Source organism: Lactuca virosa, chromosome 8, assembly GCF_052849685.1.
Source record: "Lactuca virosa cultivar CGN04683 chromosome 8, Lactuca_virosa_CGN04683_v6, whole genome shotgun sequence".
Lineage (NCBI taxonomy): Eukaryota > Viridiplantae > Streptophyta > Magnoliopsida > Asterales > Asteraceae > Lactuca > Lactuca virosa.
Genome location: NC_136433.1, coordinates 290,786,146 through 290,795,103, shown reverse-complemented (window position 1 = coordinate 290,795,103; position 8,958 = coordinate 290,786,146).

The following is an 8,958-nucleotide window of genomic DNA, read 5'->3' as shown; positions in this document are numbered from 1 at the left end:
TGGCAAAAACAGTGTCTGGTCTGCTTGTGGTTAGGTACATCAATGACCTAATCATTCCTCTATAAGTTTTGTGATCCACTGACTCTCTGGTAGGATCAACAGAGATCTTATATCCAAAGGCCATCGGGACTTCGGTTGAGGAACAGTTGTCCAATGAGTATTTCTTCAGGAACTCTGAGGTGTATTTTTCTTGATGGATGAAAATCCCTTGAGGGGTTTGTTTTACTTGAAGACCGAGAAAGAAATTAATCTCTCTATTCATGCTCATTTGAAATTCGTTGGTCATGAGATTGGCAAAATCATCCACCATACTTTGGTCTGTTGAGCCAAAGATGATGTCATCCACATATATTTGGACGAGCATTAAGTGGTTACCATTTTCCATTCTAAATAAAGTGGGATCAATCACACCTCGTTTGTACCTGGACATAACAAGAAACTCTGAGAGAATCTCATACCATGCCCTTGGAGCTTGTTTCAGACCATAGACTGCCTTTTCAAGCTTGTAGCAATAGTTTGGAAATTCATGACATTCGAAGCCTGGAGGTTGTTACAAGTATACCTCCTCCTTCAGTTCACCATTGAGAAAGGCACTTTTTACATCCATTTGATGAACCTTGATGTTCTACTGTGCCGTATACGCCAAGAAAATGCGTATGGCTTCTATTCGAGCTACAGGGGCATAAGTTTCATCGTAGTCAACACCTTCCAGTTGATTGTACCCCTTAGCAACAAGTCTTTCTTTGTTTCTTATCACCGCACCGGATTCGTCAAGCTTGTTCTTGTAAACCCATCTCGTACCGATGATTGTGTGACCTTTCGGCTTCGGCACCAGCTTCCATACCTTATTTCTTTCAAATTCAGCAAGATCTTCTTGCATTGAAGTGATCCACTCGGGCTCCATGAGTGCTTCTTTAATGGTTCGTGGATCGACTGCGGACATGAAGGCTGCGTAATGGTACTGGTTTGTTAGATCATTGGAAGAACGAGTTTGTACGCCTGTGGATGGGTTACCAATGATTTGTCCTGCTGGGTGATCTTTCGTCCAGATGTGAAGACGAGTTTGAAGGTGATCAGTGGCTGCGGTAGAGGGAATATCTTCAACATCAGAACAATTTGCGGTTGGAGATGGAAGTTCCCCCTCGATTTGAGAGCAGCCCGCAGAAGAATCTTGGATAGTAGGAGCTTGAACTGCAGCTGTGGAAGGAGGTTCCCCTGAACTGGGGATAGGAGTTCCCCCTGGATTGGAGGTGGTTCCCCCTGGAAAGATGAATGCGTGATAATCCTCGAGTCTGATCTTGTGTCAATGGTTTCAATATATTCATCCTCAGAGTCTGAAGAAGCTTGGATTGGGACTCTGCGGTTGGGTACCAGAGTTGTATCTGTTGGTACTAGAACCTCGATGGTTATCGTTTGAACAGGAGTTGAACTTAACCGGCGAGGTGGAAGTGTTGAGTGACAAGTCATCAAAGGGAGATGGACCAGATACTTCAGCATGTTGTTGCTGAGCTACCAGAGACACAAGAATTTCAGAGAGGTGTGTCGATTCAACAGGATCAAATAAATCATCATAGTTAACTTCAACTATGTTAAGTAGACCCGAAGAAGCTGGGATATCACTTTCCAGGATGAATTTGGTTTCAATGGAGGGAGCAATGTTGCGGACGTAATAGTCATCGAATATAATATCGAAGCTTTCGACTATTAGTCTCGTTCGTCTGATGAGAACCCGGTAAGCCACTTTGTTGGTAGAGTAACCAAGAAAAATGCCTTCATCTGATTTGGGTGCAAATTTGTTAAGATGCTCCTTGTTGTTGATCACAAAACATCTGCAACGGAAGATGTGAAAGAATCTGACATTTGGTTTGCAGTAGTTCAGGCCCTCGTATGGAGTTTTGTTTAGACACTTGCAAGTGATGCTTCAGTTTTGCACAAAGCACGCAGTTGCAACTACTTCGGCCCAGAAGTATAGAGTAAGATTGGCAAAATTTGACATTGATCTAGCTGCTTCAACCAATGTACGATTTCTTCTCTCAACAACTCTATTTTGCTGCGGTGTGTAGGGAGCTGAGAAGTTATGATTGATGCCTTTGGAAACCAAGTAATTGTTCAAGAGATGATTGGTGAACTCGGTTCCATTTTCACTGCTGATTCTTCGGACTGGTAACTTGATTTGGAGCTCGATCTCTTTGATAAAGTTAATCAGGACCTGTGGTGTCTCTGATTTGAGTCTCAAGAAGAAGACCCAAGTGAAACGAGTATAGTCATCAACAATAACCAGTATGTACTTCTTATGATGAAGATTGGCTACGGTAGAAGGACCACAGAGGTCAATATGGAGTAGCTCTAATGGTTCAGAAATCGAAGAATCAATAATCAGTGGATGGCTTCCCTTAGATTGATTTCCACACTCACAGGCTAGGCAGAGGGTGTCATTGTTGTATTTTAGAATAGGAATACCTCGGAAAAGTTCTTCGGTGACCAAGTTGTTGATATACCGGAAGTTGAGATGAGCTAACTTGCGGTGCCATTACCAACTAACTTCGGACACTACTTTGGACAGAAAACACAGTTGCGGTTTGCCAATGATTAACGAGACATCCACAGGGAATATTGTTCCTTCGGACTTGGATTTGATCAAGCAGCTGCTTCTATCGCTTGTCATGATGTAACAGTACTCATTATCAAAGTCAACTTTGTGGCCAGCTTGGCACAATTGACCCACACTGATAAAATTATGCTTGAGTCCTTCAACATAAGCAGCCTTTTGAATTGAGAAGTTACTCGTAGTCAGAACACCATAACCTCAGATGATACCGTTTGTGTTGTTACCGAATGTGACATGTCCCCCATTACATATAGGCCTGAAGTCCCGAAGGTATTCTAACCTTCCGGTCATGTGCAAGGAGCAGACACTATCAATTAACCAATCTTCTTCTTGTTCCTCCTTGCAGATTGCCTACAAGATCAAAGGGTTAGTTTGGGCACCCAAACGAATTTAGAGCCTGGGGACAAGCTGGAACTTGTTTGAGTTGATGCATGCACAAGTTTCGTGTTAGAATTTTGACCTAGTCCTGGGTACTTGGTAACTTTGGGAGTGTACCGAGGTTGAGTTGGACACTGTAACATCCCGAAATTCAGGTAAAGCTATTTTAACCCTTCTCTTTTGCCAAGTTGTCAAGACTAGCCTTTGATTGGAAATTGTAGCAAATAAGTTGTAACACCGGGTTCATGGTATGATTTTATTTAAGTTTTTATCTTATTTTTGCCACGAACTCGGCGAGTCTGCGTCCGGACTCGCCGAGTAGCATGGACTCGGCGAGTCGATGCATGGACTCGGCGAGTCCACCTGTCTGGATGAAACTCTATTTTCAGACATTGCACCCTATTTTACCCATTCTAAAACACCCATTTCGTCCCATTCTCTTCCAGAAGAACTGGAGAGCGAAACCGTAGCCCATTTTGATCCTTGAGAGTGATTTTGGCTTGGTGAAGGAAGTTTGAAGCTTAAGAGAAGGAGGAGGAAGTTTGAAGCTTAAGAGAAGGAGGAGGAAGTTCGAGGGTGCAAGGAAGTGTGGTAGATCCGAAATCTACCCTGGGAGAAGCTCCTAACCAGGTAAGAAAGCTCCTTCTTGATCTTTAGTATATTAGATTCCCTTTTTGTCCCTTATATGTGGATTTCAAGACCTTAAACCTCCCAAACTCCGTGTGTTTATGCCCTAGGAGCTTAGATTTATGGTTTGGAACCATTGCATGTCTCAGTTTTGGCCAGAATGGGTGAAGAGTCGAAGGGTACTCGGCTAGTGCCAAAGTGCACTCGGCGAGTTCCATGAAGATGGCCTTAGACTCGGCGAGTTGGATAAATAACTCGGCGAGTCCTATGAAGATTGCCTGGTACTCGGCGAGTCGTTCTTCAAACTCGGCGAGTCCCTTGAATATAGCCTTGAACTCGACGAGTTGTTCTTCCAACTCGGCGAGTCATATGATCAGTCACTAGGATAAGAAGGGTTTAAGTGTAGGAGGTCCAACCCTCCGTAGTCGCACGTGGAATTAGCAATTTAACGTGTAGCTATAGTCCAAGAATCTCCAAATCTCTAAGGTTGATGTTCTGATGGAAGATTGGAGCGATTTGTGAGATCTGTTCGTCGGACTCGGCGAGTCACCCCCTTGGACTCGGCGAGTCCAGTCACGGGTTTGTTAGTTGTCCCCGTCTAGCGCGTCAGGCTGACTCAGTGAGTGGGAACAGGGACCCGATAAGTCAGAGTCGGGCTAGACATAGAAGGACTCGGCGAGTCGCCATATGGACTCGGCGAGTCCAGTCAATCAGAAGGTTGACTTTGACCAAGGAGTTGACTTTGACCGGTCATTTGACCTTAGGGGTATTTATGAGTACCTAATCCATGTTTACGGATTTATAGCCGGAGGGATTACCGGTGCGGCAGCCAGGCGTAGTCTGAGCAGGTTTTCGGCAGCTACTCTCGAGGTGAGTTTCCTTCCAGTAGGGACGGGTCTAAGGCACCAAGGCCGGCCCGTATAGACGATATGTTAGTATCGGAGTGTGGGCGGAGCCCGTATGTCATAGCTGAGTTTGATTGTGATATATGCCAGTATGATAGAATTGCTTATACTTGTTGTCCGTGTGATACTTGTATGTTATGGTTTAGTAGCGGAGTGTGGGCGAGGCCCGTATCTCCATGGATAGCAGAGCGTGGGCGAGGCCCGTATCTCTCAGAAAGTAGAGTGTGGGCGAGGCCCGTATCTCTCAGAAAGTAGAGTGTGGGCGAGGCCCGTATCTCCTAGCTAGTAGAGTGTGGGCGAGGCCCGTATCTCTATGGGTGTGGGCGAGGCCCGTATCTCTTAGCTGTTCATTATATGATTGCATGGTATGTGGCATTATGGGGGAACTCACTAAGCTTCGTGCTTACGTTTTATAGTTTTGTTTTCAGGTACCTCTTCAGCTAGGGGAAAGGAGCCGGCGCGGTAGCGGCATATCACACACTCTCATGTTTTTCCGCACTGTGGATTTTCTGGGATGTACTCTGAATATTTTGTTATGAACGTTTTATAACGATGTTTTATGTATTAACCTAATTTAAAAATGAAATTTTTAGTTGGTATTTTTGGGATGTTACAAGTTGGTATCAGAGCCCTGGTTTGAGGGATTCGGACACACCTTCGGGGGTGTCTGGACTCAAATCGAGAGATTAAAAGATTTTTATAAAGAAATGATTTTCTAAAGACTAAGTAAAAGGGGTTTCTAAAAAGAAAAAGGTGTGTGATGTGCGCGACCGGCCGAGCTCAAGTAAGTTTTCCCCAAAGTACCCATACAAGTTTACGTTATGATTATCAGTTTTAGTTTCAGTAGAACAGCATGCTAGAATAGGACTAAGGATCTACGAATGATGCCTTATGTGCCTGCTTTATGTGTTTCGGCTTTTTGAGAATTGCATGCTAGTACAGATCAGTCAGTATGATAGTCAGAGTAGTATATACTTGATTATGTGTACTCAATGCCCGAATGCTGCTTGCTTTGTGCTATTAGGAGTTCTAGTCGTCTTTCACTAACTAGTGAACGAATATGCTAAGTTACATATTGCAAGGATTAAATAATTTCAGAAGGTTGGGTCTAGCCCTATTTCGCAGCTCTTGTTTGAGTCCAACCGTTGTAGGGTAGGACCTCTCATTCGAATAATTATCTAGTTTGAGTAATATGTAATAGTATTCGCGAGCTAGTTAGGGAAAGAAAGCAGGGACTTCTTGTGCAGCTGATGGCAGAGAGTGGGATGGTGATTACTTAGGGCAAGCCTAGGGCGAGAGTAGCACGAGAACCGCAGTATTAGTAGAAAGGACTTGGTTGAGTTGAGGCAATTCTTGAGGAAAGTACGGATAGACGTGGAAGGTAGTATGGGCCCGTACTACTGAAAGCGGAGGATCCGTACTCGATTCAAAAAGGGCCGAGGCGAGACCGGGGACTAGTGGTATGTATGTGAGCCTCGTTAGTGGAATATCGTTTGACGGTGGTTATGCTATGTTTTTCAGTATGGTGACCACACGACAGGGAGCGGGAGGCTCAGGATCGGGATCGGGTTCGGGTTCAGGGTCCGAACCAATTGATGAGGGTCTACGTGAGTTCATCGCGTCAGAGATTACCAGGGGCATCCTTGAGTCGACTCCCCTCATCTTCGGGTCGATCAAGGAGGGTATTGTTGAGTTGATGGAGGATCGCCTCAGGGCGTTCAGGAGTGATATGGCGGCTAGCCAGTCAGGATCTCGCACACTGTCCTTCAAGGACTTCAGGAGCAGCGGTGCGACGGATTTCCATGGGGCGAAGGACCCCATTGTGGCCAGACGATGGATCGCAGACATTGAGTCTGCGCAGCTGACCAGCTTCTGCCCCGAGGGGTCGAAGGTGAGGTATGCAACAGGATGTTTGAGAGACCGAGCTAGGGATTGGTGGGAGTCTGTTGGTGACTCATTGGGAGCATCGGCTGTTGAGGCTATGACGTGGCCGGACTTTGTGACCCGGTTCAGAGCGCAGTTCGCACCTGCAATGGAACTCCAGCAGTTAGCCAGAGAGTTTTTGGATATGAGACAGACGACGGAGACTGTGGCAGAGATCACCGCCAAGTTCCGGGAGAGGGCGTTACTGGTGCCCCAGTATGCAGGTGATGAGGATATGAGGATGACCCGCTACCATGACATGCTGCGAGCCGACATTCGGGAGCATGTCAGTTTTTCAGCTTGCCCTACCCTGGATTCTATGATTGCTAGGGCGAGGGAGAGGGAGATAGATCTGGAGCACATCCGGAAGAGGAAGGCAGAGGAGGGACAGACGATAGGGGCTTTGGGAAAGAAGCCCAAGGGATCAGATGGTAGGCCGAAAGGCCATTCAGGACCGGGCCGCTGCAGGAAGTGCGGCAGGTCGCACGAGGGAGCATGTAGATTAGGATCGACAGGCTGCTACAGATGCGGCAAGATGGGACACCTCAGCAGGGATTGTACTGCCCCTGCTCCGGTTATTCAAACATCTGAGTTGCTGTGTTTCCACTGCAACCAGAGGGGCCACAAGAGGGCCAACTGCCCCCAGTTGACAGCAGCAGCGCCAGTACAGGCGCCAGCTCCAGCGACCCTGCGGATTACAGATGGCCGGCAGGGCAAGGCAGAGGCTCCGGTGGTGAGGAGCCGGGCATTTCAGCTGACAGTCGAGGAGGCACGCGCCACACCCGATGTGGTGACGGGTATGATTCTTTCCCTCTGACCTATTTATATGAGATTTATGATATTGATATGTGCTCTGTGTATATACGTTTAGGATCGTTCCATGTGAACGGTATTCCAGTCCAGGTGTTGTTTGATTTGGGGGCTACCCGATCCTTTGTTTCTCTTGCACCTAGCAAGAAGTTTCCTGAGTCCTCGAGCATGTTGGATTGCCCTTTAGAGGTCGAGATTGCAGACGACCGGTCGGTGCGAGCATCAGAGGTCTTCCGAGATTGTGTATTGAGGTTGTTCGAAGAGGGGTATTTGGTTGACCTAGTTCCCATTCCATTGCGGGGAAACAAGGTCATTATTGGTATGGATTGGCTGAGTCCCAATGGGGCAGTGATAGATTGCGCGCAACAGTTAGTACGAGTCAGAGCCCCAAGTGGGGGAGAGTTAGTAATTCAGGGTGAGAGATCACAGCGAGGGCCAGCCTTCTGTTCGGCAGCGAGGGCAAGGCGTTACCTACAGCAGGGTTGCGTAGGATATGTCGCATATGTCATGGACACCCAGGAGGCGGGTAAGGCGACGGTGGGCGATGTGCCCGTAGTACGAGAGTTCGCGGATGTATTCCCTGGGAGCTGCCTGGGATACCTCCAGAGCGACAGGTGGAGTTCAGGATCAACCTAGTCCCTGCTGCGGCTCCGATAGCCAAGGCACCGTATCGGTTGGCTCCTCCTGAGATGCAGGAGTTGTCTACACAGCTTCAGGAGCTGTTAGACAAGGGTTTCATTAGACCGAGCAGTTCACCCTGGGGAGCCCCGATTCTGTTTGTGAAGAAGAAGGACGGGTCGCATCGGATGTGTATCGATTATAGAGAGCTGAATAAGGTAACGGTGAAGAACCGCTACCCACTCCCGAGGATTGACGACCTCTTTGACCAGCTTCAGGGAACATCTTGGTTCTCCAAGATAGACTTGCGTTCAGGGTATCACCAGGTGAGGGTCAGAGAGGAGGATGTGCAGAAGACGGCATTTCGGACACGTTATGGCCACTATGAGTTCGTGGTGATGCCTTTCGGGCTCACCAATGCTCCTGCCGCATTCATGGACCTCATGAACCGCGTGTGTAGACCGATGTTAGACCGGTCGGTGATAGTATTTATTGATGATATCTTGGTTTATTCCAAGACGCGAGAGGAGCATGAGGAGCATTTGCGGGATGTTTTGGAGACCTTGAGAAGGGAGAACTTGTATGCTAAGTTCTCCAAGTGTGAGTTCTGGTTGCGCGAGGTGCAGTTTCTTGGGCACCTTGTCAACCAGAACGGGATTTCGGTGGATCCGGCCAAGGTGGAGGCCGTGATGAGATGGGAGGTTCCGAAGTCTCCATCTGAGATTCGGAGTTTCCTAGGATTAGCTGGCTACTATCGGAGATTCATTCAGGATTTCTCCAAGATAGCATTACCCCTGACCAGGTTAACGAGGAAAGCTGTGGTCTTTCATTGGGGGCCTGAGCAGCAGGCAGCATTCGAGACACTGAGACAGAGATTGTGCGAGGCGCCAATCTTAGCCTTGCCAGAGGGTATGGAGGATTTTGTTGTATACTGCGATGCGTCCATCTCAGGTTTGGGCGCGGTATTTATGCAGAGAGGGCATGTCATCGCCTACGCGTCGAGGCAGCTGAAGCCTCACGAGGCGAACTACCCGACGCATGATTTGGAGTTAGGGGCTGTTGTGTTCGCCCTCAAGATTTGGCGTCATT